Source organism: Mesoplodon mirus (assembly GCF_964341445.2).
Source record: "Mesoplodon mirus genome assembly, chromosome: 19".
In the NCBI taxonomy this organism is placed as follows: Eukaryota; Metazoa; Chordata; class Mammalia; order Artiodactyla; family Ziphiidae; genus Mesoplodon; species Mesoplodon mirus.
The window spans coordinates 14,411,279-14,436,225 of record NC_138995.1 but is presented as its reverse complement, the minus strand read 5'-3'; the positions used below and the strand labels follow the sequence as shown (position 1 = coordinate 14,436,225).

The 24,947-nt window shown below is 38.2% G+C and overlaps 1 protein-coding gene across 1 annotated transcript in view; it reads left to right on the top strand.

Annotated features, from left to right (window-relative positions):
- The first annotated feature begins 10,972 nt into the window (after nucleotides 1-10,972).
- HYDIN (HYDIN axonemal central pair apparatus protein) overlaps nucleotides 10,973-24,947 on the top strand; it is a 437,603-nt gene continuing 423,628 nt past the window's right edge. The window contains exon 1 of the mRNA XM_082606776.1: nucleotides 10,973-11,598. The gene's annotated coding sequence lies outside the window, so the exon portion shown is untranslated. The remainder of the gene's footprint in view (nucleotides 11,599-24,947) is intronic.

Sequence of the window (24,947 nt, the reverse complement as noted above, 5' to 3'; positions counted from 1 at the left end):
GAGAACACATTTGTTCTTTTTCTCTATGTACACTATGCTAAAAAGATACTTTTATTTTGAAAAGTCTACATATCTTTGTGGATAAACCTATTTTGTTTACATGTATATCTACATCTTTTTTCTCTTCAAGGATTTAGGATTTAAGATTGTGTGCATCAACACCAAATTAATTTACTGGGCATGACAGATGTGCTTTTACTGTCTGGACTTTTGGGAGTTCTATTCTGTTTCCAGTGAACTCCAGGACTGAAAATTTAGTTTTTATACTAGACTAGCTGAGAAAATTCAGAAGCAGCACAGATATCCTAATGAATTTCTTTTTTTATTTTGTTAGAGTAAACATCATTCCTGCAACTATTCTGTAACTCAAGTAATGTTAATCTCATCCTGGAGCTGTTTTTATTTCACTTACTGCTTGGGTCATTCAATTTGAAATTTTTTGATTGATTTTTCTGCTCTCTGGAACATTTTATTTGCAGTACTATATATATATATATATATATAAGTTTCAGGTGTAAAACATAGTTGAGAATTTTTAAAGATTATATTCCATTTGAGCATTACTTACATTGTTCTTTCTTTTTTTTCTTCATTCTCTCATTTTCTTGCCAGAACTATAAACTCAAGGGCAAGGCACTATGACATATACGTATTTTGTATCTCATATTGTCAATATAGGTGTCTACAGAATACTATTTGATTTTGTGTTTTTATTATAGAAAACTTTCAAACATATACAACATTAAAATTAGATAACAGCCCCCCATACCCTCACCCAGTTACCATAACTATCCACATTTTTCTGAACTAATTTTATCCTCCACTTTTTTTTTGGAGTATTTTGAAGCAAATTCTGATATATCTCTAACAGATATCACACCTAACAAAATATCATCCAGTACTTAGTCTGTGTTTAATTTTTCCAGATTGTCTCAAAAATGGCTTTTTACAGTTGATTCAAATAAGGATCCAAATAAGGCTCACAAATTGCATTTACTTAATATGTCTCCAGAGTCTCTCCATCTATTAAGTCCCTCTCCCAGCATTTTCTTTTCCATGCTAATTTAACTGTCCTGTAGTTTTCCACATTCTGGATTTGGCTGATTATTTTATCTTTTAATTTGTATGTATGCCACACATTGTCTATAAAATGGTAGTTAGATCTAGAGATTGATTGCTTTTGGCAAGGATACTTCATAAGTGGTGTTGTGTACTTCCTTTTCTGTCATGCCAAAAAGCACAAAATGGCTGGTTGCCCCCTCTCAGTGACATTAGGGTTAGTCAGATTCAGATATCAATTTTATTTTTACACTACTAAGTTTTCTATCAACCTTTCACTTAATAGCATTAGCTTCTATTGAATATTGATTTTTAGCTCTATTAGGGGTTGCAAATTAGTGGTTTTCTGACCACATTTTTTCTGTACTAATTGGACTTTATAATATGTTCTTGAGGTCATCAACTATTTGTTTCTTCCTGAAGCTATTCAGAAAAAGTTGGAGAAATGCTTAATATTTTAAAATTTTAATTTTTTTATTGAGGTATAGTTGATTTACAATATTGTTTTAGTTTCAGGTATACAACATAGTGATTCAAAATTTTTATAGTTTATACTCCATTTATAGTTATTATAAAATATTGGCTATATTCCCTGTGCTGTACAATATATCCTTGTAGCTTATTTATTTTATACATAGTAGTCTGTATCTCTTAATCCCCTACCCCTATTTCCCCCTCCCCTCTTTCCTTTCCCCACTGGTAACCACTAGTTTGTTCTCTATATCTGTCACTCAGTTTCTTTTTTATTATATTCACTAGTTTAATTTTAGAGTCCACATATAAATGATAGCATTCGGTATTTGTCTCTCTCTGCCTGACTTATTTCACTAAGCATAATATTCTCTAGGTTCATCCATGTTGCTGCAAATGGCAAAATTTCATTCTTTTTTATGGCTGAGTAGTATTCCATTGTATATGTATACCACATCTTCTTTATCCACTCATATTGATGGGCACTTAGGTTGCTTCCATATCTTGGCTATTGTAAATAATGCTGCTATGGACTTTGGGGTGCATGCATATTTTTGAATTAGTGTTTTTGTTTTCTTCAGATAAATACCTAGGAGTGGAATTGATGGATCGCATGATAGTTCTATATTTGGTTTTTGAGAACGCTCCATACTGTTTTTCATAGTGTCTACACCAATTTACATTCCCACCAACAATGTACAATGGTTCCCTTTTCTCCACGTCCTTGCCAACATTTGTAACATGTTGTCGTTTTGATGATAGCCATTCTGACAGATATGAGGTACCTGAGATCTCGTTGTGGTTTTGATTTGAGTTTCTCTGATGATTAGCCATGTTGAGCGTCTTTCCATGTGCCTGTTGGCCCTCTGTATGTCTTTGGGAAAATGCCTGTTCAGATCTTATGCCCATTTTAAAATTAGGTTGGTTGTTTTTTTTTTTTGGTATCGAGTTACATATTTCAGATATTAATCCCTTATTGGTCATATCATTTGCAAATATCTTCTCCCATTCAGTAGGTTTTTTATTTTGTTGATGGTTTCCTTTGCTGTGTAAAAGCTTTTAAGTTTAATTAGGTCCCATTTGTTTGCTTTTGTTTCCTTTGCAGTAGGAGACAGATCCAAAAATATATATTGCTACAGTTTATATCAAAGAGTGTTCTGCCTATATTTTCTTCTAGGAGTTTTATGGTTTCTGGTCTTATAAATGCTTAATTTTAAAAAACAGTTTATCAGTTTTCAGATAAGTAAGTTGGTGTCTTAGCAACCTCATGGAGTGACAAAAATTTTTTTTATAGTTGTTTTTTTAAACTATCTTTAGGACCTCATGGGTGGTTATGTATTTGATGTATCTTAATCAATTACAATTATGGTTCTCACTTGATGCTTGAATTATCCTATTTGGCATGGGTGTGTGGGAGAGAGACTCCTTCAAGTTGATACTATGTCATTTTTTACATAATTCAGTCTTTGATACTTTCTGGCACAGCATGTGCCAGTTTCATCTTTTATATTTTCTGCCCAGACCTGATGTCATCCTGACCTTAGTGGAAATGTCTGCAGTGCTGTGGTTCTCAAGATTTTTGGTGTCAAGACCCCTTTACACTCTTAAAAATTATTGAGGAATCCAACGAACTTTAGTTTATGGGAGTTTATCTGTTGATATTTTCCATATCAGAAATTAAAACTGAGAAAAATTTTGTTTGTTAATTCGAAAATAATGATAAAACCGTTACATGTCAATGTAAATATTTTTTATGAAAAATAACTTTCAAAACAAAATTTAGTGAGAAGCATGGCATTGTTTACATTTTTGCAAATCTTCTCTTTTTTGTCTTTATAATAGAAGATGGCTAGAATCTCCTATCTGTTCTTACATTCAGTCTGTTGTGACACACTGTTTTGATTGAAGTACTTAAAATCTGGCCTCACATCGCTATGTGGTTGAGAAATGGAGGAGTATTTAACAACCTCTTTATGTGATTATGGATATTCTTTGATGCTACTCTAGAATGTGACAGGTAATAGTTTCTTAAAAGTTGGTTGCAATGAAGAATCTTAAACTATATTAATAATATTTTATACTCTGTTACACTAACGTCCACTGGTCTGTCTTGGACTTTGAGAGGGTCACTTACCCACGTGTGGTTTTGTAACACCATGAATTTGTCATTTGGAAAATATCAGTTCATTGAATTTTGTACATCTTGCAAATGTTGACACATTTGATTATATGGTATCAAAAATAAATCACATTTTTAAACATCCCCATTAATCTCATCAGAGAAATCTAAGTACTGAGAAGCTGTCACGCTCATGGTGGTGGACAAGACTTTTCTAAAATTCTGATTTTCACTTGAGTGCTTGAATTTTATCATGGCAGCAAATATTGTCAGTTGTTTTCCTTGAAGTGACAGCTCACTTTATCAATTTTTGAGAAAATATCTGTCAAAAATACGCAAGTCTGAATAACTATAGTTTGTCTGCTGGTTGTGCTTTAAAGTGAAAATGGTGTTCCATGAAAAATGCACCACTTCGGTTTACAACTCAGTCACACAAATGCTTCCTGGAGACAGCCATCCTACTTGGATATGCAGCAGAAGTGCTTCATGTGTAGTACCCATTACTTCACCTAGAATATTAAAGACATACTCAAGGGCTGAGACAATAAGATTCCTCATGTTTACTACTTCATCAAAGGTATTCATAGGTAAAAATGGCTTCCCCTCCCCCCACTACGATATGTGTGATGAAGAATGACTACTAGTATAGTTTGTTGCCACTACCATGATTTGTGCTAAGACACCAGCAATTTTGCCCACTGCTTTTGCATAACATTCACTAGTAACATAGTGAAAAGGGGAAGTAATGTCTTGGTTGGGTCCACATACCACGCTTTGAGAACTGGAGCTCTGGTGTTTCCCCATTATATCAGCTGCTGAGTTTTTAAAAATTTATTTCATTATTTTTATTTATATTAATGAGGTGTTCCTATTTTTGAGGCTTTTAAAAACATAAATGAGTGTTCATTTTTCCATTTTTTTAAATCTGTGAAGATAAGCATATTTTTCTCTTTAGCTCTCTTAATATGATTAGTTGTATTAATGGATTTCTTAATATTGAACTCCTCTTACATTTCTGAAATAAGCACTGCTTGATCTTGATAGATTATTGGATTCTGTTTGCTAATAGTAGTTACAATATTTGCATTAATATTTATAAGTGAAATTGGTCTATAGTTTTATTGAGCAGTATTTATCTGGTTTTGGAATCAATTTTATATTTGCTTTATAAAAATAATTTGGATGTTTTCTTTTTTTCCCCTGTGCGCTGAAGGAGTGTAAATAGCATTTGCATCATCTGATCTTTAAGCTTTGGTAGACTGCTTTGTGAAACAAGCTGAGCCTGGTGTGTCTTTGGCAGGGGAACTCATTTATGATTTCCTTTATTTCTTTTTACAAAATTCATTTGTTTAGGGCTTTTGTTTCTATTCGTGTCAGTTTTGGTATATTTACTTAGAGTGTTACTTATTTCATCTAAATTTTATTAAATTCTTTTTTTCCATAAAATTGTACAGGGTAGTCTCATGATTTAAAAAAAAATTTCCTGTTTTGAGTTAGTTCCTTTTGTGTGTTTGTACTTTCTTTTAAAAATCACATTAACTGTTTCTATTTTGTTGATTAATTTTCAAAGAACCAGTTTTTTTGGTTTACTTTTTGTTTTTTTCTGTTTCTAACTCATCAATTTCTGCTTTATTTTTAAAAAATTGACATATAACATTGTATTAGTTTCAGGTATACAACATAATGGTTCAGTATATGTATATATTGCAAAATGATCACCACAATAAGACTGGTTAACATTCATCAACATACATAAGTTACAAATTTTCTATTTCTTATGCTGAGAACTTTGAAGATCTACTCTCCCAGCAACTTTCAAGTATTCAGTAGAGTATTTTTAACTACAGACAGTTGACTCTTGACCAACATGGGTTTGAACTGTGCAGGTTCACTTTCATGTGGATTTCTTTCACTAAATGTGTGTAATATACATACACTATACTGTCCGTAGTTGGTTGAATCCATGGATGTGGAACTGTGTATAATGAAGGCTGAATATAAAGTTATACTTGAATATGTGACTGCATCGAGCATTGGTGCCCCTAATCCCTGACTTGTTCAAGGGTCAACTGTATATGTATTAACCTCCACCTCTGCCAACCACCAACCTATTCTCTGTATCCATGATCTCACTTTTTAAATTTTAATTTTTTATATTCTACGTGTAAGTAAGATCATACGGTATCTGTCTTTCTCTGTCTGACTTATTTCAATTAGCACAATGCTCTCAGGGTCCATCCATGTTGTCACAAATGGCAGGATTTCCTTCCTTTTTTATGGGTGAATAATATTGCATAATGCGTACTGCATTTTCTTTTTCTTTTTTTAAAATTGAAATATATTTAATGTATAATATGTTAGTTTCAGGTGTATTACATAATGACTTTACATTTGCATACACTATGAAATGATCACCACAATAAGTCTAGTCCTGTAACTATCTGTCCATATGCAAAGTTATCACAATATTATTGACCATGTTCCTTATGCTGTATATTACATCCTCATGACTTATTATATAACTGGAGGTTTATACTTTTTAATCCCCTATACCTATTTCACCCTCACTTCTATTAATGGCAACCACCTGTTTGTTCTCTGTATCTATGAGTCTGTTTTCATTTTGTTTTGTTTGTTTTGTTATTTTAGATTCCACATAGAGCTGAGATCATTAGGTATTTGTTTTTCTCTGACTTACTTCACTTAGCTTATTTAATACCCTCTAGCTCCATCCATGTTGTCTCAAATGGCAAGGTTTTTTATGGCTTAGTAATATTCCATTGTATATATATACCACATATTCTTTTTCCATTCATCTGTTGATGGACACTTAGCTTGCTTCCATATCGTGGCTATTCTAAATAATGCTGCAATGAACATTGGAGTGAATACATATATCTTTTTGAAATAGTGTTTCTGTTTTCTTCGGGTATATACCCTGAAGGGAAATTGCTGGATCATATGGCAGTTCTATTTTTAATTTTTTGAGGAAACTCCATAGTGGCTGCACCAATTTACAATCTCACCAACAGTGCACGAGGGTTCCCTTATCTCCACATCCTTTCCAACACTTGTATTTTGTTGTCTTTTTGATAACAGCCATTATGACAGGTGGGAGGTGATATCTTCCCATGGTTTTGTGATCATCTATGAGATGATCATATGATTTTTTTATCCATTTTGTGAGTGTGGTGTATCACATTGATCGATTTGCAGATGTTGAACCATCTTTGCATCCCTGGAATAAATCCTACTTGATCATGGTGTATGATCACTTTTAATGTATTATTGAATTTGGTTTATTGAGGTTTTTGCATCTATGATTATCAGGGATATTGGCCTATAATTTTCTTGTGGCATTCTTGTCTGGTTTGGTATCAGGGTAATGTTGCCCTCATAAAATGAGTTTTGAAGTGTTTCTGTTCTATTTTTTTGGAAGAGTTTGAGGACTGGTATTATTTCTTCTTTAAATGTTTGGTAAAAATCACTAGTGAAGCCGTTTGGTCCTGGACTTTTGTTTACTAGAATGTTTTTGATTACTCATTCAATTTCCTTACTAGTAATCTGTCCAGATTTTCTATTTTTGTGATTCAGTCTTGGTAGTATTTTTAGGAATTTACCTATTTCTTCTACATTGTTTAATTTGTTGGTGTACAATTGTTTATAGTAGTCTCTTATAATCCTTTGTATTTCTGTGATATCAGTTGTAACGTCTCCTCTTTTATTTCTGATTTTATTTATTTGAGTCCTCTCGTTTTTTATCTTGATGAGTCTAGCTAAAGGTTTATCAATTTTATCTTTTCAAAAACCAGCTCTTGATTTCATTGATCTCTTCTATTGTGTTTTTAGTCTCTATTTCATTTATTTCCACTCTGGTCTTTGTTATTCCCTTCCTTCTACTAACTTTGGGCTTCATTTCTTCCTCTTTTTCTAGTTGCTTGAGGTATAAAGTTAGATTATTTATTTGAGATTTTCTTATTTCTTGAGATAGGCATTTATTGCTATGAACTTCCCTCTTAGAACTGCTTTTGTGGCATCCCATGTTTTGGTATGTTGCATTTCCATTTTTATTTGCCTTAAGATATATTTTGATTCCTTGTTTAATTTCTTTTTTTAACTCACTGGTTGTTCAGTAGCATGTTGTTTAATCTCTCCATATTTGTGAATTTTCTAGTTTTCTTCTTATAATTGATTTCTAGTTGCATACCATTGTGGTTAGAGAAGTTGCTTGATATGATTTCTGTCTTCTTAAATTTATTAATACTTGTTTTGTGGCTAACATATAATCTATCCTGGAGAATGTTCCATGTGCACTCGAGAAGAATGTGTATTCTGTTGTTTTTGCATGGAATGTTCTGGATATATTTGATAAGTCCTTCTAGTATAACGTGTTATTAAAGGTCAGTGTTTACTTTTGATTTTCTGTCTGAATGATCTATTCATTAGTGAAAATGGAATATTAGAGTCCCCTATTATTCTTGTATTGCTATCTATTTCTCCCTTTATGTCTGTTAATATTTGCTTTATATATTTAGGTGCTCTTTGTTGAGTGTGTAAATATCTCTCATTCTTTTCTGAGGGACAACTTAGTCTGGTAAAGTTTTCTTGGTTGGCAGGTTTTTTGTTTTTTTTTTCTTTTGGAAGTTTGAATATATAATCACATCACATTCTCTCTTGGACTGCAAGGTTTCTGCTGAGATATTCAGTGATAGTCTTGTGGGAGTTCTCTTGTAAGTGCCAAGCTTCCTTCTCTTGCTACTTACAAGATTTGCTCTTTTTTTATTTTTATTTTTTGCAGTTTTATTATAATGTGTTTTGGAGAAGATCTCTTTGGGTTGAATTTGTTTGGGGACCTCTGAGCTTCATGATCTTGATGTCTAAATCTCTCCCCAGATATGGGAAATTTTTATTCATTATTTCTTTAAATAAGCTTTTTGCCCCTATCTCCCTCTCTTCTCATTCTGGGACTTCCATAATGCATAGATGATGATGATGATGGTGATTTTGGTGCCCCTTAACTCCCTTAGGGTTTCTTCATTTCCTTTCATTATTTTTTCTTTCTACTCTTCTGACTGGATCATTTAAAATAATCTGTCTTCAAGCTCACTGATTATTTTTTTCTTTCACTTGATCAAGTCTGCTGTTGAAGCTCTTTATTGAATTCTTCAGTGCAGTTGTTGAATTCTTCACCTCCAAAGTTTCTGTTTGGTTTTTATTTATATATTCTATCTCTTTGTTGAAATTCTCGTTTTGCTCTTATATTATTTTCCCAATTTCATTAAGATGTGTGTCCATAGTCTCTTGTAGCAGTCTGACCATCTTTAGAACAATTATTTTGAATTCTTTTTTGGGTAATCTGTGGATCTCTATTTCTTTGGGGTCAATTACTGGAAGTTTACTGTGTTGCTTTGGTGGTGTCATGTTTCCCTGATTCTCTATAATCCCTGTAGCCTTGTGTAGGCATCTGCACATTTGAAGGATCAGTCACCTCTTCCAAACTTTATGGACTGACTTTGGTAAGGAAAGACCTTCACCTTTGGGTGGTGGCATGCTGGAGCATTTTGTGATTTTAAGTCTAGTGGTGTGGGGCACCAAGTGTGAGGGTGTGTTGTGGTTCTGGGTCCAGGAGTACATGGTGTCTTGTTAGCTCAGGCGGCTGGGATCCACAACATTGACAATTGCATGATCCTTGGAAAGAGCTGCAGGGGTCCACAGTGGCTGCAAGGGCTCCTGGTCCTCAGTGGTGCCTCTAGGTCCAGTGGCTAGGGACCAGGGCACTTGGTAGTGGTGGTTGGAGTCAGGGTATACACATACTTGGTTGTGGGGGCAGCTGCAGGTGCCTGCATGGTGGCAGGGGCTGGCTGCAGACACCTGTGCAGTGGCAAAGGCCAGAGCCAGCAGCAGGGGCCAGGGCCAACTGCTGTGGCTGCACGAACAGCTGTGGAGACCCTGGCTGTTGGTATGTACTCGTTTGACTAAAGGGGCAAGCCTTAGGTGAGTGCAAGGCAGTGGAGGCTAGTGATAGGAGCTGGGGCAGCCAGCTTGCAGGCATATACTTGCAGGGGCTTGCTTCAGGCCCATGTAGCAGTACAGGCCAGTGACAGGAATCAGGGCCATCTCTGGGTCCACAAGCTGCTGAGGGGGCCTTGGCTGTCTCTCTGTACTCTTGTGGCTGCAGTAAGTGGCCATGGGTGCATGCACAGCAATGGGGATCAGTTTTGGGGACCTAGGCTGCAGAGACTGACTGGTAGCCAGTGTGGATCCTGGGCTTTGGTGGGGAGGGACTTGTGCAGATGGTGTCTTTGAACATGAAAAGCTGTGAGGTGAAAATCTCAGCAGCAACATCTCTGCCGAGGGGGCCTGCAGTGAGTATGCTTACTGTTGGTTTCCTCAGCAGCAAAAGCTGTTAGGGTTCTCTGCGAGCAGTCTGCTGGGATCTCAATGAGACCTTCAGTGATAAAAGCTAGAGAGGCAGTCTACAGCGTCCTCAAGGGCTGTTGTGGTCCTCAGCAGTGAAGACTTCTGTGGTCCTCTGCAGAGCCGGCTGCTGGGAGCCACCTTTGCTCGTGCTTCAGGACTGGTCCTGGTAGCTCCTGCCCTTCTCTGTCCCTAGCCATCTCTAGGTGTCTCAGCCTTGCTGGTCTCTGGGCAGGGTGACACTGAAGTGGGTTCTTCGTGCAGTGCTCCGAAAGGCTGGGGAAGCTGGTTGCCCACCCCACTCTCCTTTCACTGATGAGGGAAACTTCAGGCTGAGGAGTTTCCTCTTATAGCACTGAGCAGTGCCAGCCTGGGGGATGGGATGATACAGACAAAATGAAACTATTCTTCCTACCGTTTTTTTGTGGTTATTTTCAGTTTTTTGGCTCCATTGTGTTGCTGAAGCTTCTTAAGTGGACTCCTGAGCTCTCCCAGAGCTAATTTCATTCATGGATAGGTGTCTAATTGTTATTTTTTGTGTGTAGGGGGGGTCTCCTACTCCACCATCTTGATGATGTCACTCTTGTCCGGTCCTTTAAAAATGTCACACTATTGTCTTTTAGGTGCATGGTTTCTAACAAGATGGCTGTTATAATTGTTACATTATTTCTCTTTAGTAATGTGTCTTTTTTTCCCCTTTGCCTTCAAGATTTTCTCTTTGTTCTGTGTTTTCAGAGGTTGAATTTGATATGTCTCCATCTTGCTTGGGTATTTATCTTGGTTGGTGGTTTAGATCTGTGGTTTGATATATGCCATTAATTTTGTAAATTCTTAGCAATTATCCCTTCAGCTATTTATTTTATCACAGTCTCTGTCTTTTTTTCCTTCTGGAATTCTAATTGAACATCTATTAGATCATTTGTTGTTGTCTTATAGTTCCTAGATGCTATATTCTGTTTTTATTTTTAAATATATTTTTCCTTGTTGTTCAGTTTGTATGTTTATCAAGTTCACTGATTCTTCCCTTAGCTTTGTTAAGTCTACTAATGAGCTTCTCAATAACAGTCTTGATCTCTATTACTGTGGGGGTTTTTATCTAGCCTCTCCATTTTTTTTTCTTATAGTTTCTCTCTCTCTGCTGAAATTCCTCATTTGACAATGAGTGTTGTCTAATTTTTCCACTGGAGCCTTTGACGTATTTTTCATAGTTATTTTAAATTCCCTATCTGATAGCACCAATTTCTGTGTCATATATGAGTCTGGTTCTGTTGATTGTTTTGTCTCTTGGCATTGTGGGTTCTTTCTCTTGCTTTTTTTTTTTTTTTTCCTCTTGATTTTTTTGTACACCACATTACTGGTAATTTTTTTTTTTTTAATAGGGGAGATAGACAAGAAGGATCTGGGCAGGGCTCCATGCCCTTCCTGCAGCAGCTGCTCTCCCACTCCCCTAAGCCTGTACCATGAGGAGTGCTTTCTCAGGACTCTTGCCATCATTTTTTGTGAGTATCCGGAATCTGCAGAGAGAGAGGCCGGTGAGTGGTGTGAAGTCCCCTTTATCTGCAGCCTTTAGAGCTCCATACTCTGTCACCAGCCAGTACTCAGCCTTCACCAATTTCTTAACAATTCTAGGTGAATTCTTCTTACCAGTGTTCAAGTGCCCCAAGTAAACAAGTGCTTGCATTTCATGTCTCCCTGTAGGCATTTGTCTCTCAGATTTGGGGCTAGTTGGCATTTCTTCAACTTCAGCTCTGTGATGGATCCAGAAAAAGTCATTAACTAGCAGTTTGTTCAACTTTTTTTTTTCTATTATAAGGTCTTTTCCAGCTCTCAATAGCCAAGCAGAAACCCAAAACCCAAAACCCGATCCTTCTTTTTACCCCCCAATATCTCTACTGGTAAGATGACTCTTTGTCCTGATTTACACCAATATAATTATTAATAGCATCCCCCTTACATTCAAGAGTTTCTTCATTTGGATGATAAATTGTATGATCAGCCTGTCCTTGAAAATATTACATAATGAGGTTTCACTAGGAACATAAGTTTGGATGGATTTATTTTGGATAAAAATCAAATACTGAAGGTAATTTTGGTAATATTCAAAAGGATACGGGGAGAAAAGGTGTAAATGAAAGACATCAACCAAATCCAATGTGTAGACTTCGTTTGGATCCTGTTTCAATCCAAAACAATTTTTTTTTCAACTATCAGGGACATTTGAACATGGGCTTAGGTATTAGAAGATGTTAAAAAATTATTGTTATTTGGTTAAGTTTTACAATGATATAGTTATGTTTTTAAAAAGTCTTATTTGTTATAGATAAATTCTGATGTATTTGGAGGTAAAATGATAGGATAGTGGGAATTTATTTTAAAATGCTCAAAAACAAAAATAAAGGTGAAGGGTGAGAGAAATGTGGTAGATAAAAATGAGAATGACAAAATATTGATAATTACTGAAGCTAAGTGATAGGTAATTATTTTATTATCTCATCTTTATTGTATTTTTTGTCAATTTCCATAATAAAAACTTTTAAAAAGAGAGACAGGAATATAATCAGGAATCTATTTCTTTAAAAAAAAAAAAGGTAATTATCCTAAAATTTAAAGTGCTAAAGGTGAAATTTTCTTGTGGCAGATCAGAGGTCAGGCAGCCCTGCCTAAAATTTCATTTGAAAACTTCCTGTGCTTCAGTGATTATTTAGCAAACCAGATAATCTGTGATATGACAGGTACAGGGAGAAAAATAAGAGGTGAAATGCCATGGTTTCAATGTAGTTCAGTCCTGCAGACCCACACTGGACCAGGAGGAGGGAATGAACCTTGCAGATGGCTTATTAATCCTGGTTCAATTCAGTGTCTATTTTGTGCAACCTTACCTTAAGGATACGCTCTGCTATTCTTCCCTTTATCCAGGTTCTCACTGTCCCTCCATTCTCTCCTGTTTTCATAATTTGGAGAGACAAATGCCTCGGGAAGTGGGTAGCAAGGTTATAAACTCTAAGGGGCCAAGGACTGTTCACTGTTTTAAACAGTGAATGGTATACCTAGTACCATTACTGGCACATGAAAGACATTAAATAAATATTGGATGAAGAAATGAATGAATAAATTCACATTTGCTGCTTGCCACATGGAAGGGACCTACTAAATATTGTATTTGTTCAATTGAATTGTGAGTGACAGAACTGAAAAGAGAATTTTAGAGTTTTATGTGCATTTAGTGCTGGACCTCTTCAAGTGTTCAAAAGATGTCCAGATGAACAGAGTTAGCCAATGTGATGTCTGTGAACAGGCAGGGGAAATCAAATGAAGTGCAGCTTCCTTTAAAATAAAAAGAACATTATGCAGTTGCATATAGGCCACCTTTCTTTCAAATGTATTTATGGAAATGATTAGGAGAGGTCAGTGATTCTCTCCTCCCCTCTAAAAGTCCTTAGCTGTAGTTCTGCCAAGAAATCAGGAGATTGTAATATCCTGTCCACGAAAAGTTGGTATGACAGGTACCCTTAAATAAACAGGTGTAATTAATCATGGTGCTGTTTGTTTTGATGAGCATGCAAGAGTGACAAGTTAATAAATCTCCAGCTCATACAGGGGAGGTGGCTATGAGGAGATGCTGTGGTTTAATTTACATCTTTGGAAGGCACTGAAGATTTAATAATCTCCCTGTCTCATATATCAAACTAATACCCCTGAGGTAGAAAAGCAAAACATTTTAAACTATTAATCTGAGAAGCAATAAAATCTTGTCTCAGATCACAAATAAATTGAGTTTCTGGTGTTCTCAGTGGACCCCTAGTATGTGTGATTTATTCAGATTCCAAAGCCACTCAGGACCCCTGAGAACCTTGGCTGCAAAACCATGCAAACTGGGAACACCATGGGAATTGCCAATCCAATCAGAAGGTCTAGACCGAGGGCAGTGACTGATTTTACCTTAGATCTACCCAATAATTTATTTCACTTTCTATGTCGACTACAAATAGATTATGGAATACAAGTGTATGTGAATTTGAGATTCAGTTCTAAACAATTGCTTTTAGTTTTTGCTTCGGTTTAGTTCTGCTTATGTTAATACTTGTTCTTAAAAGATCAAAAGCTGTTTTAAAGTTTTTACCAAGTGTAGGATTTTAACCTGGCTTGAGAAACTGGGATACAGAAAGGGGAAAAAATCCTTCATGGCATGATGAGCCACTTGTGAAATCTAAACTGTGTTCAGTCTTCCAGCTCTTTGTTTCTTAAGGAGCTAAGCTATGGGGTGTATTGAATTTATTCATTTGGAAAACTGTCTCCTTATTGATACTAATAGAGAAGATATCATTTTCCTTGTTTAAAGAATGGGATGGTCTCAGAGAAAGAGGAAGGTAGAATTATGTGCATTTGCTGTATGTACAAGTGTATTCATTGCTCTAATTTGCTATGAAATAATTTTTATAATGGAATTAGATTATAAAGTATGATTTCTGTTCGTCTTTTTACTAATGCTGCTTATAATTTCAACTAAATCATTGCGATGTTTAATGTACTGTTATAGGAAGTAGAACATAAAAATACCCAATTCCCCCCATCCTTCTACCTTCCTTCAGCCCTGTGGCTCACAGCTGTAAATTAAGGTTGCATTTTGTCATGTCTTCCAAGGGCACGCCGACTGGCATAGAATGAGATTCATGCTTCAACTAGCATATCCATTCAACTTAGCAATTAGGAAAACACATAATATCACCCCAGATATACTTCGGCTGCTTCTGCCTGCCTCTCTTTGAGGAAGGCTATATTCTCCTGGTCAGGAGTTCAGGTTGGGCCAGGTGGGAGAAGCCTTAGAGGAAAATCTCTTCCTCCTTCGTATTCACCTAGCAAACATCCATTGACTCCCTTAGGTCATGGGGATGTAAGGACAAACAAGGACAGAGGCAAGGAGCACTGTATCAGTTGCCTATTGCTACTGTAACAAATTACCACAAATGTAGTGACTTAAACCACACAAATCTATTATCTTCCTGCTCTGAAGGTCAGAAATCTAAAATCAAGGTATTGGCAGGTCTGTGTCCTTCTGGAGGCTCTAGGGGGAAGTTTGTTTCCTCGCCTTTTCCAGCTTCTAGAGGCTGCCTGCATTCCCTGATTCATGGCTCCTACCTTGAATCACTTCAACTCCTGCTTCTGCTGTCTCATCTCCTACTATTCAACATATCTCCTACTCCCTCTTATAAGGATTCTTGTGATAACATTGAGCCCAGGATAGTCCGGCATCATCTCCTCACCTTAAAACCCTTAATTTAATCACATCTGCAAAGTCGTATTTTCCATATAAGGGGTTCCAGGAATTAGGATGTGAACGTCTTTAGAGGCAGCATTATTCTGCAAGAATTTGGCATTGGACAGCTCTGCTACTCTCTGGCTTAGTTTGACTATTAAGTAAGTTTCTTCACCTCTCTGAATCTCCAGCTTCTTATCTGAGAAATGGAGTAAGTAATACCCATCTTATAGGCTTGTGTGAAGATCAAATGCCTGAAAATAATTAGCATTGTGTCTGACACATATTACTAGTTCAACGAATGGGAAGTTAATGGATTATTGGTTTTACTATTCAGTGATGAAAGGCCCAGTCTCACCTCTTTGAGGACTTGTAAGTCTAGTGGAGAAGACAAACACCTAAACAAATCATTATAAGTCAGTGTGAGGCAGTGTTACATGGGCTATATTTGTCTCAGGCCACAGGGTCCTCCATGCATGATTTCAGTCGTTCGTTTGTAGATGATTACCTAACATGAGTTTTGAGGTGAAGAAAGGCAAAACATAAAAGGTCGTCTGAAGCTATGACTGACGTGGAATGTCAGGTCCTGGAAGGTTGTGTATTTTTATTTTGATGATCTCGTGTTTTTTTCCTAAGAAAAAACTATTTCCTGCTCTTGAGATATTATGTTAACTTCCTTGGACTTAGGGTATATGCTGTTTAACAAGTTAGGGCCTTGGACGGCTCAGACTACATCATATGGTAAAAGGAGAGACCATAGTGTAGGTCTGTAAAGGAAAGTTGAAAGTCTTCTTGCTCCTCTATCCTCTTCCTACTGACTTTCACACCTTCCCTCCCCCACGGGGAAAGAGTGCTGATCTGTTTGGAAATGTCCCAGGATTGTAGCTGGGCCATGTTTGCTGGTGACTAGAGTCCCTGTATATGAAAAAGTCCGCATTCTGAGTGGGTACCATTCTTGTGTCTCTCCCATCGTTGTGGCTTGAGTGCTGAGGACCAGGGTTCACTCTTTTCCTTCTGTGTATCAACTGGCCTGAGCACGTATGCTCTCCCTATTCTGTCTGTCTTGTTTCCTAATTCTGCCCTCATTTTACCTGACCCTTCAGCAGCAGGTGATGCAGACTCTTCATTTGGCTTCTAGAATACCACTTTCTTGTTCTACCTCATGTCCACTCCTCTTCTGTCATCCCGGTTGGGTCTTTCTCATTTCCCTGACTTAATATTCAAATTTACCAAAGCTCATTCCCAAGACCTCTTATCTTTTCTGTCTCTATTTATCCCATTCATATGGATTTAAATACCATCTATATATTTATGGTGCTGGCATTAGTTTTCCCTTGCTGTTGTAACAAATTACCACAAATTTAGTGGCTTAAACCAACACTAATTTATTATTTCACAGCTTTTTAGGTTAGAAGTTTGACACAGTCTCACTGGGCTACAATAGCCTGTCAGCAGGGCTGTATTCCTTTCTGGAATCTCTAAGGGAGAATTCGTTTCTTCATCTTTTCCAGCTTCTAGAGGCCTCCTACATTCCTTAGCAATATCATATCTCCCTGAACTTTCTTCCTTCATCAACTCTCTCTCACCACAGCTGAGAAGAATTCTCTGATTTTAAGGTCCCATCTGATAAGATTAGGCTCACTCATAATCCAGGATAATCTCCCCACCTCAAGGTCCATACCCTTAATCACATCTGCAAAGTTTTTTGCCATGTAAGGTAATATAGTCACAGGTTCTGAAGACTAGGTCATGGACACCCTTGGGAGAACATTGTTCTGCCTACCACAATGCCCAAATATATGTCTCCAGCCTAGACCATTCTCCTTAACTCTAGGACCATATATTCAATCACCTACTTGACATCTCTGTTTGGATGTTTAATAGACATCTCAAACCTAATTTGTCCAAAACTGAGTCCCTGGGCAACATACATATGCATATACTATATGTACATACATACATATATATGCACATATATATGTATATATATAATTTGCGGTTAAACTTGAGCTTGGTGTGGAATCTCAGGCCTCTATATCCAATGTCTAGAGTTCATGCAATCCAAAAGCTCCCTGCTAGAGTAAACTTGTATTCCAAGCCCCATTTTATAAGACCCAGAAAGGTTTTGACCATGTCTGGAGGAGAAGACTCATCTCTTGACCTTCAGTTTGATGCATGGAATACATCTTATCCCAAAGATAGAACTGATAATTTGAGACGTCATAATGTATTCTTGGCTGTGGCTCAGCTTTTTGTGACATTAAAAGATTATTTAGGACCAAGTGCAAAACCTATCCTTTGTAATCCTGTCTGTGAACCGTCACTGGTATGACAGGAGGGGTCAATACAGACATAAGGACTTCCTTTCCTCACTGATAGGGGATCTGGCCTCTGGCTCCCACAGCTGTTCCCTGCTGGAACGGTCATAGTTCCTAGTTGCCCTTTGACATTCTGAGCAGCTGCAATAGCAAGCAATTTAGTGCAAAATAATTCATCAATTAATCTCTTTGTTGTTGGACATTTCAGATGCTTGTGCCTTAGTTCATACTATAAATGAAGTGGGATGTGGCATGACTCCTGATTGTCACAAATCTCCCAACGTATGCTTGTCCCGCCTGTCCCACCAGTGACCCGTGGGGACTTCCAGAGCCCAGAGAATAGGAACAGTGTTAGGAGATGGTGAGACAGGTAGCCTGTGGGTTATACACAACTCCCTCAACATTAGCAGTGACTCCACCCTTTGTCTCCCACCCCAGGAAGCATATTAGGATGCCACTGAGTGAGAGGGCTAACTTTGGGGCCTCTTTAACTGTGACTAAAAGTACATTATGTGAAAAATTTAATACTTGAAACATTGGTGACAAACTAGTTTCAGGATATCAGGGTTCAGAGCTACTGCTCTCTTGGAATACTTTTAATAAATAAGAGAAATGTAAAGCAATGTCTACTCACTTCAGCAGAATTGTCCAGAGGCCTAACTTTTGCCAAAGCTGAAAAATCCCTTGGAAATCTTCAGCTTCACACTTAATTACCACCTCCTTTGGCTGTTTCTCTTTTACTGCTTTTCTCTCCTCCCCCTGTGATTTTCCCTTCTTGTTGCCAAACACACGTTCTCTTCCAGACACCATCTGTTTTCAGAATATATTTGCATTTTCTTTTTCCTTCCCAAAGTAGCCCTACTTTGGGGCCTATGTTTTCCCCTCAATGGACTGCTTCCACTATGTTACCCCATGCCTTGGTGGGAAGGAAAGCTGTGGCTTGCCGAATTGAAATATAACCAGGAACCCAACAGAGACATTCTTCTGGACTTGGAAATATGCACCCACCCTCTTAAGGACCTCAGGGTACAGGGATTGGTTTATGGTATGTCTTTAAGATAGCTTTCGTTTGTTATAAAACTTCAAAGAATTCTGAAGTATCAAAAGGAGAAAGTGAAAGTAATTCTCTCCAGTTCCTGCCATTCACATTCCTCAGAGGGCCATGAAGTCCTCAGCCACACTCAGTGACCCTGTGACTGCTCTCAACAGTGCGGCCCATGTCCTTCTAGTCTCTTTTGCTATGTGTGTATCAAAATGTGTAATATGAATACATAGACATGTAAAACAAGTTGGATTATACTGTACATATTGTCTGCAACTTGCTTGCTATTATTTTACATAAATATCATGGGCATCTTTTCATGTCAGTACACATATATTTTCTCATTACATTTAACAACTAGTATTCCACTGTATGAATGTACCATGATTTATTTACCCAACCCATTACTGATATATATTATTTCTAATATCTTATTATTATTACTAGAGCCTAACACATTAATCTTTACGCTTGTGCAGCTATATTCTGTAGGATAGTTGGAATTGCTGCATCAAAGGGTATGTATATTTTGAATGTTGATAAGGGTAAAAGATATGTTTAAAAGGGTTATGCATTTTAAACATGGGTAGATACCATCCTAAACTTAATATGTGATCACTAACAGAAGCACAGCATTTTCTTCCTTCAGTTATCAGAGATTATGAGATAAATGATACTAGTTTGTAGCATGTAAAGCATCTTACAAAGTATTTTTATTCAACTTATTTAACACTCACAGATATTCTATAGGGAGATAATGTTATCTCCAATTTACAGGTGAAGAAACAGAGGCTCATCAAAATTAAGTGATTTAGGGCCTCCCTGGTGGCGCAGTGGTTGAGAGTCCGCCTGCCGATGCAGGGGATACGGGTTCGTGCCCCGGTCTGGGAGGATCCCATATGCCGCGGAGCGGCTGGGCCCGTGAGCCATGGCCGCTGGGCCTGCGCGTCCGGAGCCTGTGCTCCGCAACGGGAGAGGCCACAACAGTGAGAGGCCCGCATACCGCAAAAAGAAAAAAAAAAAAAAAAAAAAAAATTAAGTGATTTGCCTAAGACAGTACACTTGGGTGGCAGATCTGAGCCCGAGTCCATCTTTTATCTCCAAGCCTGAAATTCTTTGTCCTACAGCACTGCTGGCTTCTCATGGAGGAGCACCAAACCTTCTGCTGCGGTGGATTGACTGAGCATAGGCGCACAGGGAGAGGGAGCGTGGAGGGAATATTGGTCAGCTAACCCCTGAGGCGTACCCATGGACATACAGACATTTCTCTCTCTACCATCACTTCCTTGGTGATGTTATTTGGTCACAGCTTTTAAATACCTCGCTGTATGTCAGCGAGTCCTAAACTTATATTTCCAATCTAGAACTTTCTCCTTAACATATCCTATATGGAACTCTTGATCTTTCCTCCTAAACTTGCTCTATCTACAGCCATCTCAATTGGCTACTACCTCATCCTTTTAGTTCTTCAGACCCAAGTTCTTTCTTTTTTTTTTTTAATTGAAGTATAGTTAATTTACAATGTTGTGTTAGTTTCTGGTGCACAGCAAAGTGATTCAATTATACATATATATATTCTATTTCATATTCTTTTCCATTATAGTTTATTACAAGATACTGAATATAGTTCCCTAATGTATACAGTAGGACCTTGTTACTTATCTATTTAATATATAGTAGTTTGTGTCCTTTAATCCTGAACTCCTAATTTATCCCTCCCCCGCTTTCCCCTTTGGCAACCATAACTTTGTTTTTTATGTCTGTGAGTTTGTTTCTGTTTTGTAAATAAGTTCATTTGTATCATATTTTAGAACCCACGTATAAGTGATATACGATTTTTGTCTTTCTCTCTCTGACTTAACTTCATTTAATACGATAGCCTCTGGGTTCATCCGGTTTGCTACAAACGTTCAGGCCCAAATTCTTGATTCCTTTCATTCTCTCATACCCCTCATTCTCAGAGAATAGAACCAAGGCCAGACTGCCAGTTCCTACCAGGTTTGTAATTAAAATCCAGGCATGCCTTGCTTTAAAACACACCTAGATTATACTGCTTTATTCTAATCCCATTAGCCTGAAGTGTAGTTCTGATTTGACTCTTGGAATTTGTACTGTAGTTTAGGAGTCCATGGACTGAGTAAATGTTTAGACATGAGATCACGTTCTTAATAAATTATTTCTCCTGGTTTCTAAGACTACAAAAATTGAAAATCTGAGTTAAACCTATTGAAAACATAATTAATCTTAGCTCAGGGCCCAGATTTTTGAAAACAAACAATTCCTTCCTAGGTTAGTTCTTCCACATTTCATGCATACATGTTGGGGGAAGAAAAATGGGGATGAGAAGAGTCCCAGAGAGGAGCCTCTTGCTCTGCTGCTTATTCTCTCCCTCGCAAAAGTACAGGATCAGAATGAAGGTCTTCCAATGGAAAGGCAGCTGATTTGGGGGGTTTAAGCAGGAGCTGAGGCAAAGCTGTGGATCTTTCTCCATGCACAAAGGAATGCAAACTCTTAAGTAAACCATGGTGAAAAACTTAAATTACTGATCAGAAAGGGGATTTAGCTTGTCAGGAGATTTGATTTTAATTTTAGTGTACACTTTCGGTATTTGTGTTTCTGTGTATATGTTTCTGTATAAGAAGAAGTCACACTTAGAGAACAAAAGCTGAACACTATATATGCTATTTTAGTTATAATTTAGTTGTCAACTGGGACCTCCCTGGCCTTAGGAAATTTTGGTAAACTTAATTCAAATCCTCAATTTTCCAGCCTGATTAGAGTTTGCTTGGGACAGAGGGGGTTCCTGGAATGCGAGCTTTCCAATGCTAACATTGGAAAAATCCTACACAAATCACAAGTTGGTTACTCTGAGCTTGACTGAGTCCAGAGCCCTTGCTTAATTTTTTCTGCCTCCTTGTTGTGACTCCTCTATTCAGGCTTTCTCAATTCTACCCCGGGAGAACCTGCATCCAAATCTCAGTTCCTTCATGGATTTCCACAAAAGATTCACTTGGCACCATGCATTTAAAGAAGTAAGCACCTTTCCTGAAGACTTAAAGGGTCAAATATTACACGGAGCGGCCTTTAACCATGTCTTTAGCATTTTAGCATCCGTCTCTTTCTTTCTATTCTCTTCAACAAAGCAGCAAATTTGTTCTCTTGTCTTATCCAGAGTATTTCTGACTCTCAAGGTCCTTGGTGGCAGGGGTCCCACATTTTATTTCGTAGGGTACACCAAGAAATTTTTTCAAGAAAGGTGGGTCTCATCTAAGAGGAAGTCTTTACCCAGCTACTTAGGGAATAAAATTGTGCCCATTACATTATATAATGAAGAATATTTTATACAAACATGGGCAAAAATTTTTGACCTGATTTGGGATTATAAAGCTGCCTTCCTTTTTTCCTCTTTCCTAAGATCTTGTAAGATGCAACTCTACCCCCAATTATACAATGCCATTTTTTTTCTTCTCTCCTGGAGCTTACCAGGAAGGACTAAACTGAGGATAGAGCTTAACTGTCTTCTTGTTTTAGGGACATCATGGAATTTTCCTCAGAGGTATGTGGCTTTATGCATTAACAAACCCCTCAGGATACTGGCTATTCGAGGGGGAATTGACTGTGCATCTTAAAAATCAAGTGATGCATCTTTCCTAAAGGAAGGCATTAAAGATTCAATTCTGGCTTGGACCAGAGGCAGTAATAATGAGGAAGTTGTCAAAACCATTCATCAGGAAGGGTCTAGAGGGAAGTGAGGTCAGATGGATGAGATTCCGGGTGGTCTAGAGCCTCTGAGTGAGGATTGTTTTGCTCTTCTTGGAGATTACACACCTGAGCAGGGATGGGAACCTGTTTGGGGTGGAGGTCAGAAGTCTCGCCTGGTTTCCAGTTCCTCTTATTCAGTATGTCTGGACTGTGGGAGAGTCACGGAGTGTTATTAATAGGGAAATTAACCAAGAGAAGTGGGAGACATGGGGAAGGGCACACATGGGAGATATAAAAGGTGGGTCAAGAGAGTATAAGATGTCTAGAAACTTCTGGAAGTCTCTGTCCAGGTCCCTATTTGAAAAGTTGTGCTTTGGTGACCAGAGAAGAAGAAGAAGAAGAGTAGTGGTAGTAGTTGCATACTTACTATATGCTAGACACGGCGTGTAATGCACACACAGAAAGGTGGTCAACCAGGGAAATGCAAAGTGACACTACAGTGTGATAGTGCTACAAACCCACTAGAATATCGAAAATGAAAATGTCAGAAAATACCAAATGTCGGTGAGGACGTGGAGCAACTGAACTCTCACACACTGCTAGCAGGGATTTAAATTGGAACAACCACTTTGGAAAGCTCATTGGCACAATCTGCTAAAACTGATACCCTCTGACCCAGAAATTCCACTTGACCCGGAATTGTACACATAGTTGCACCAAAAGACATGTACAAGAATTCTCATAGCAGCATTACTTACAATAGCCCCCAAGTGGAAACAACTGAAATCTCCATCAAGAGTAGAATGGATAAATAAACCATAGAGTATTTGCAAAATGGTCTAGTACACGGCACTGAGAATGAATGAACTCTAACTATGTGTAGCACGATGTATGAATCTCATTTGCACCTCACAGTAACTCTGTGAGGTAGTTATTGTTACTACTTCCATTTTACAGGTGAGAAAACTGAGCACAGAGCGGGTAAGTTATTGCCTAAGACCACACAACTAGGAAGAGGAGTAGCTGGGATTCAAACCCTGGCAGTTGAATTCCAACCCTTAACTACTATGTACCACTACCCCTAACCTCTAGCTGTACAAGCAGCAGGTACTTTGTGTGTGTGCTGCTTTAGTGTAACACACCCAGAGGCACAGGGTGAAGCTGGTACAGGTGGGCCCTGCAAGAGGCATCTACCAGCTAACCTTAATTACCATGTGCCAGGCTGTGCTTCACCTAGAGTGTAATGTTTAATGTTTAATCCTCACAACAGCCTTCATAGTGGGTACTCTTATTGGGTCCATTTTTACAAATGGGGAAACAGGTATGGAGAGGTAAACCAATTGACTAAGGTCATATCGCTGGTATGTGGTGGAGCCAGGATGCCAAGCCAAGTCTGTGTGCTACAGAGTCTGTGCCCTTCACCATCCCACCACGTGCCTCTCTTCAGCAACAACCAGGAAAGCAAAGCTGCAGGGCCTACATCCTAACAGGAACTGCTGCTCCTGGTTACAGAGCTTGAGTTCTTTGAGCTATATCAACTGACGAAAACAATGAGAATTTGAGACCAAACCCTGAGGTTTCATGAGGCCATTTGACTTTTAAGCAAAGTATCTGCCATAGGTTATTTTCATCCACCTTCAAGGGAAAAAGAAGCCTGCATTTCCATGGCTTTGACCACATCTTCCTGGAAACAAAAAAGATGCATAGAAATCTCTGCAGCTTTTGAAGTTATGCCAAAGTGCTCCCAGGCAGGCATTGAGCATGGCCCCCTTTTAACAGCCAGAGCTGAGAGGACTTGTACTGGGGAGAAAGGAAGCGTTACTTAGCAGATGGGTGCGTGTGGAATTCCTTGGTGAATTCTGAAACAGGCACGGGCCTGCACCCCACGGTTCTCTAACGAGAGGAGGCCTGAACACTGGCAACCTCTAGCCAAGAAACAGATGCCAGGCCTTCCTGAATTGCCAAGAGCAGAAGACATCGGGGACTCAGGTTCTTTTGCTTGAATGTGTTGATGGAAGAGTGAGAAGGTAGGAGAGTTGGGGCATTTTTTATATTTCTTCCTGAGTGTAGAGTTTCATCATCTCCAGCTGGAATCATTACAGTAGCTTATTACCTGGTCTCCCTAACTGTAGCCTTTCTCCTCCCTGATTGACCTTCCTCACAGCCCGCAGGTAGTAAGTCCATACCTGAAACTCTGGCTGCCACTTCCCCAAGTACACTGTGCAGTTGAATGTTGCCATGTCTTTGCAAATGCTGAATCCTCCCACTTAACATGGCATGAGCCTACTTATCTTTTTTTATTTGGCCGTGCTGTGTGCCATGTGGGATCTTAGTTCTCCAACCGGGGATCAAACCCACATCCCCTGCATGGGAAGTGTGGCATCTTAACCACTGGACCACCAGGGAAGTCTGAACCTACTTATCTCTGAAGCCCCAGTTCAAAGCTCAGTCTTTGATATGGCCCTCCCTGACCACCTTCCTAGATAAAAGGAAGTCACTGTTAACTCCTTAGCCACTCCCAAAATGATTTTTTTTTTTTTTTGCATTTTAACACATAACATCTCT